The sequence below is a fragment of the Arvicanthis niloticus genome, chromosome 14, assembly GCF_011762505.2.
Source record: "Arvicanthis niloticus isolate mArvNil1 chromosome 14, mArvNil1.pat.X, whole genome shotgun sequence".
Lineage (NCBI taxonomy): Eukaryota > Metazoa > Chordata > Mammalia > Rodentia > Muridae > Arvicanthis > Arvicanthis niloticus.
This window is the reverse complement of record NC_047671.1, coordinates 73,705,762-73,713,174: the sequence shown is the minus strand read 5'-3', so window position 1 is coordinate 73,713,174 and position 7,413 is coordinate 73,705,762.

The following is a 7,413-nucleotide window of genomic DNA, read 5'->3' as shown; positions in this document are numbered from 1 at the left end:
ACAAACAAAAAAACCCAAAAAACAACAAAAACAAAAACAAAAACAAAAAAAAACAAAAAAAAAAGAAAGAAAGAAAGAAAGAAATTATAACTTCATCTTAATAACAATTATACATATTTCTATGAATAGGTAATGGCTATGCAATAAATCCTAGCTAATCCTCCCTGTTCCAACAAAACCACTACTTTTCCCTAGAAAGATAGCCCAATATTAACCACCTCAGTCCCCAAGCCCAGGGAATAAGGGTGCCAACTCTTCATTAACGTCTTCAAGCTGATTATGGGCGTTGAGATATTAGAAGAGGGGCAGGGGGGAGAGTAAATTGATAAGCCTCTGACATCTGTGTCTTCACTGCATCCAGCTGGAATTCCAGGACATCAGAGGTTCGAGCAGGTCTGCTCAGCTCACTTGATGAGTAGATACACCGAGGCTGTGTATTCTGCAATATACAATTCTTAAAACAAATTTTAGTATCAAGATAACTTTTTGTTTGAATTCTGGAATCTAGTCTTCTGGTGGCCTGCCTCTGTCATGTCTAATTCTGGCAGTTTCTATGATGGTGTGCTCCCACCGTCCTCCCATTTTGACCTCCCTGCTCTCAAATTCCCCAACACTAGGGAACCCAAACTTTCAGACACCAAGGCCCTTCACTTCCACTGATGCCTAACTCCTTACCCCATCCCCCACCCCTCCTCCAATTACTATGATGGTATGCTTCCACCATCCTCTCATTCCCACCTCTCTGCTCTTGAAATTCCCCCAACACTAGGGAATCCAAACTTTCAGGCACCAAGGCCCTTCACTTCCACTGATGCCTGGCAAGGCCACCCTAAACTTCCTATACAGGTGGAGCCATGAGTCCCTCCCTTTGTGTTCTTGGGATGGAGATTTTAGGATGGCTACTCCAGCTTGTTTCTTAGGACCATTTGCTTGAAAAATTGTTTTCCAGCCTTTTACTCTAAGGTAGAGTCTGTCTTTGTCACTGAGGTGGGTTTCCTGTATGCAGCAAAATGTTGGGTCCTGTTTATGTATCCAGTCCATTAGCCTATGTCTTTTAATTGGGGGATTGAGTCCATTGATGTTAAGAGATATTAAGGAACAGTGATTGTTGCTTCCTGTTATTTTTGTTATTAGAGGTGAAGTTATCTTTGTGTGGCTATCCTCTTTTGAATTTGTTGGAAGATGATTACTTTCTTGCTCTTTCTAGGATATAATTTCCCTCCTTGTATTGGAGCTTTCCTGTTATCCTTTGTAATGCTGGGTTTGTGGAAAGATATTGTATAAATTCGGTTTTGTTGTGGAATATCTTGGTTTCTCCATCTATGGTAATTGAGAGTTTTGCTGGGTATAGTAGCCTGGGCTGACATTTGTGTTCTCTTAGGGTCTGTATGACATCTGTCCAGCATCTTCTAGCTTTTATAGTATCTGGTGAGAAGTCCTGTTTAATTCTGATAGGTTTGCCTTTATATGTTACTTGGCCTTTTTCTCTTACTGCATTTAATATTCTTTCTTTGTTTTGTGTACTTGGTGTTTTGATTATTATGTGACGGGAGGTATTTCTGTTCTGGTCTAGTCTATTTGGCATTCTTGTATGTTTATGGGCATCTTGTTCTTTAGATTAGGGAAGTTTTCTTCTATATTTTGTTGAAGATATTTATGGCCCTTTAAGTTGGGAGTCATCACTCTCATCTATACCTATTATCCTTAGGTTTGGTCTCCTCATTGTGTCCTGGATGTCCTGGATACTTTGTGTTAAGAACTTTTTGCATTTTGCATTTTCTTTGACAGTTGTGTCAATATTTTCTATGATATCTTCTGCACCTGAGATTCTCTCTTCTATCTCTTGTATTCTGTTGGTGATGTTTGTGTCTATGACTCCTGATTTCTTTCCTAGATTTTCTATCTCCAGCATAGTCTCCCTTTGTGATTTCTTTATTGTTTCTACTTCCATTTTTATGTCTTGGATGGTTTTGTTCAATTCCTTCACCTGTTTGGTTGTGTTTTCTTGTAATTCTTTAAGGGATTTTTGTGTTTCCTCTTTAAGGGCTTCTTCTAGTTTACCTGTGTTCTCCTCAGATTTTTTAAGAGTGTTATTTATGTCCTTCTTAAAGTCCTCCATTATCATCATTAGAAATGATTTTAAATCTGAATCTTGCTTTCCTAGTAATATGGGGAATTCAGTACTTTCTTGTGTGGGAGAACTAGGTCTTAATGATGCCAAGTATCCTGGGTTGCTGATGCTTATGTTTTTGTGCTTGCCTTTTGCCATCTCGATCTCCTTAGTGCTACCTGCCCTGTCTCTGACTGGAGCCTGTCTTTCCTATTATCTTGGTTGTATCAGAACTGTGTGGGGTGGGTGTTACTACTGGGGTAAGAGCTGGGGGCCAAAACCTGCTCAGTGTTCAGGCGCAGACAGAAAGAGCTGGGGCCCAACATCTGCTCCGTTCTCCGGACCAGGAGTGACTTCCTGGGTCTTTATGTGTCCCAGTTACTTCCTGTTTGGGGCAGGCATTGCTGTCTGCTTACCTAGGATACTGCCCGGGTTAGAGCTCCTGGGACCCTCTGCTTCCTCTGAGTTCTGTGAGATTGGGGGCAGAGCTGCCGCCTGTGATCTGCTCAGTGCTCAGTCCCAGACCAGAAGGCATCAAATACCAATTTTATTCTTCTTTACTTTTGAATACAATCCATATTGTATGTGATTCACATTTTCTTTATCTATTTATATATCCATAACATCTCCACCTTGCCACTGGAGCCCTGTGTATCTCAGGTGTACAAGAATTAGCTAGGTTCTTCGTAACACCAATCCATATTCTTTCTATACACACATCTCAAGGAAGAACTGATAGAGAAGAGAACTGTTTGGGAAGAGCTAAGGGGAAGGCAATGACTCAGTAGAAGAACTGGCTTGGAAGCTGCACTCACGGCTGCCCTGGTATTGAGGAAACTCTGGCTTCCATTACTGTTACCAAGAGAGAACAGCAAAGTTCCAGATGAGGGCCATGCATCCCAGCATGAACTGGGTCCAGGGTCTAGCTTAGCATTCTTATGGTATGTCCATTCATTTTTAAAGAGTTGCCCCAAAATAAGTACAGTTAAGTTTAACCAGCCAAAGGCCAGCAAGGCATCCCAAGATGGGGGGGGGGGGGGAAGGGGGGGGAGGAAGAAAAGAAAATGGAGCCTGTCACTCATTTGTCAAGTGCATTAATTATTTAAGAACAATTTTGGGCAGAGCCAGCCTTCCTGTCTTCCATGGCTTGTGAGCACCCACCTTTAACTGACTCAACACACCGCACCTCATTGTCTAGTGTTTCCGTAGACAAAACTGAAAAGCAGCAATTTACTAAATACCAAGGTGGTTACAGCCACTCTCATAAGTGCCTCAGCAGCTGAATCTGCCTTTTCCAAATCAACAAATCACCAAGGAGTCAAACAGGAGGCTTGATAAAATCCTGAGTCAGCATTCCCAGCCCGGCAAGGAGTTTGCAGGGACTATCTATAGCAGTGGTTCTCAACCTGTGGGTTGCTACCCCTTTGGGGTCACATATCAGATACCTTGCAGTTCAGATATTTACATTACAATTTATAACAGTAGCAACATCACAGTTATGATGTAGCAACAAAATAATTTTGTGGTTGGGGGTCACCACAACGTGAGGAACTGTTTTAAAGAATTAAACGTTAGGAAGGTTGAGAACCACTGATCTAGAGAGTCTGATACAGAATGATATTTGGATGCTGTTAAACTGAATTTCATTCCACCTCAGTTTGATAATATGGACACCAGTTATACTATGCAGATCATTGAACTACTGATAAACTAGACCAGTAATAAAACATACAAAGTCCAAAGAGCTCTGTTGAAAGGGTCCTGCTGCTAAAAAACAATGGAACCTCTTATCAATTCTTGACTTGTTTACACAGTTTTATCCCAGAAGACAGAGGAAGCACAATCAGTAGCTATGAGACTGTATCAGATGATACAGTCAATCTGGCCAGGCAAGAGGAATGCTGGCTGCTACGGAGGTGACCACCTCATGTGGGATCTTAGCACTGGTGGCTTGTGTGTGTGCATGTACATATACAATACATGTACACATATCACACATAGACACACACACACACTTATTCTTAAACCCAAAGGTACGTACAGTGAATGATGTCTGTGACCTGCTTCACAGTTCTCTAGTGGTAGGATTTGAGAGTAGATCAAACAGCATCATCTGTAAGTTATAATTGTTTAAATAAAATGAAAGGCTCCACAGGGTTTGTTAATCCCGTAGGTGGTTAGCATGTCTCATAACAAGGAAACCAAGACAAAACAAACCTATGGTTCATTGGAAAGCACGCTGAACTCTGAAAGAATGACACAGAAACATGGTAAGCTTTTAAAAGGGAAATTATCAGCAAATATACGAATCACCTTCCTTGTGGGAGAAAGTGTGTTTGGAGTACAAAGGAAAGGCAGCACCTGACGGGGTGTGGCACAAAAAGGTGATGTTTGGAAGCTTGTGGGACATTTTTGTTTGTGTTTATTGGCAGCAGTACTGGTTCTCAATGGATGGATGGGGTTAGGAATATAAAAAGTCCTTTTGACCAAGGACATAGAATTCTTTACCTGTTAGGAATGTCCCAACAGAAAGCTAGCGCTGAAGTCAGGAAACCGAGGAATGCCACAGGGCCAGTGGGTGAGCTGTTTTTACTGCCCACATGTGGGCGTGGCATAGGAAAGAACAGATATGGCAGATCCACCTAGAACTGTAAGGAGAACATCCACAAAGGCAAAAAATGCCGTGACTCCGAAATCCCTGCCCAATCAGAGGCTTGTCAAGACCAATATGTCACAGAGAAAAAAATATTTGCAGGTCTGAAGGACACAGCAAAGAGCCTCTCTGTCTCTTCTCCAAATGTACATATTGATTTTGGAAAATTTGACTTCAAAATTTCCAAGGGTGTTCATATTTAATAATTTTCTTGGATTCCATTTCTGAGAGATTTGGGGAAAGCAAGTACAGAATGGCAATGGCCACTGTCCCTCCAGCCTGAGCAAACCTACGTACGTGTATATAGTTAACTGCATAGGGTGTAATAAGCCAGAGAACACTGGCTCCACCATCCACGAGCAAGTGTGACCTTTGGAAGTACACTCTTGTCTGGCTTCACATTACAGATCCGCCCTGAGCTTAAGAAGCTTTTGGTCTGTTGGGGGTTGGGGGAAACAAAGACACATTGAAACAACTTCAAATGTGTCAAAAGGTAGCATGAGATTAAATCGTAAACCAGTTTCTCAGGTGATAAATGGCTTAGGGCACATAATGAGGCACATAGCTGTGGCTTGGAACTGGAGGGGGTGTTCGTGAGGAGTAGACTCTGAAGACTGTAGAAAGAGGAGGTACACTGTGCAAAGTACTCACGGAACTAGGGTGAGGAGAAGGAAGGCAGGTGAGCAAAGGGGCTGCTGGTTGACCACATCTTAAGTTAGTCAGCCCTACCTGCCTTCCCTAGGTGACAGGTGCAAGCCTCCTCGTCTTGCCCCTCCCTCTGGCACCTCTCAGTTCTGGACTTTCACAGGTCACCTGCTTCTGACTTTGCTGTGCAGGCCCTTAAGCTGTCAGACTCCACACCCAGCTTTTTGGCCACAAGCACTGATGTCTTAGCCTGAAACAACCCAGTGAGTCGCTGAGATCCAAGGATAAGAGAAAAGGACAGTTTAACATTCATGTGATTTTTGTCTTTTTCCCCTATACTTTGACAAATCCTTTTTAAATCATTTATTTCTAAAAGTCAGTACTAAAGATGATTTTTAAAAAAATTCTCTCAATGTATCATAAATGTTAGAATAACTTTGAATAAATGTTTACCAAAATATTGGTGGGTGAATTCTTAGCAATAATATACCCAATTAACTTTAAAGGCATTAATCCAAGACCAGCAAGGTGGCTTAGTGAGTGGAAATGCTTGCCACTCAAGTCTGGTGATCTGGGTTCAATTCTGAAGCCCACAGAGAGGTAAAAGGAGAGAACCAACTCCACAAGTTGTCCTCTGACCTCCAGACACACACTAGTGACACACACCCACAGACACATGTCATGTTCAGGCTTAATAATAAATTTAAATTTTAAAAACATTAATCTACCATGTCTACCAATAATAACAATAATGATTCTTAAAGCAAGCCAGGATCCAAGTCAATCTACTGAATAATCATGTATGTTGGGATCAACAATATTCATGGTAATCTGAAGGGGTGAATCATTGTGGTCATTTCAAATGTTTTTAAAACTTCCTATCAGATCTTTTATCCTAAATCACTGCTAATCACAGTCCAGTAACTATGAACACTTTTTCATCACCAAAATTAGAAACTATTCTCTACAAAAATGTCCAAATAGGACACAAATTATGATGGTGGCTGTGTGTGTGTGTGTGTGTGTGTGTAATTGTATATGTAATTGTATATGTATATGTATAAATTAGAATACAAAGCACACAGAGGTGATGAAAAAGTAGACCATTGTGCTTTATTCTTTGATCTGCCTACAGTGTTTGGCTTCTGGGGTTTGAGCTTATCTGCATTTCTGTTGGCAGTGGCATGAATACCGTGTGTGTGTGTGTGTGTGTGTGTGTGTGTGTGTGTGTGTGTGTGTGAGAGAGAGAGAGAGAGAGAGAGAGAGAGAGAGAGAGAGAGATGCTGTGCTCATTAGCACACATTTCTCATAAAGAAGAGCTCTTGAAAGGCTTTAAAATTTTCACAACATACAAACACTTGATAACAATGGCAGCTTTTCCTTGGGAAAAGCACCTAGAGAGATTTAAATTTTGTTTATTCTGTATTAAGCATCGAGAGAACACTGGAACGGCTCTATGGAGACATTTTCAAGGCAGTGAGACAAAGGCGTCAGTCTGGACCCAGAGGGTCTGTGTGCTGCCTGCTGAGTTTTCAGTAAGACTGTACTCGGCTCTTAGGTCTAAGGTCTCAGTCTTATTCTGGTCCGTACTTTAAAGGACCCTGAGATGCTAATACCAACCTAAGTTGATGAAGACGTTTTCCGTACACTGAACTAAAAGATGCTTCTCTTCTCCCACAGAGCCCTGGTTGGACTCCAGCTCTGCAAATGCCACTCACATGTCTGTTGACTAACTGTTATGCTAAAAGCAGATCAAAGATGACTGAACATGAATTATGAAGTTTAGATTTATTTTAACATCAAGTGCATGGAGCCCTATTTAAAGCAAATGTGCGTCTTTCTAAATTTCTTTTTTTAGTTTCTTAAAATTCTTTCGCTACATTTAGAGGTTGTGTTGCCAGCTCTCCATGGTATACATATCAATTCTAAAAATACATATAAATTATAAATAAAGTGTTAAACTTTAGAGCATAAAAACATGACTATCAGGGCATGGTGGCATAGC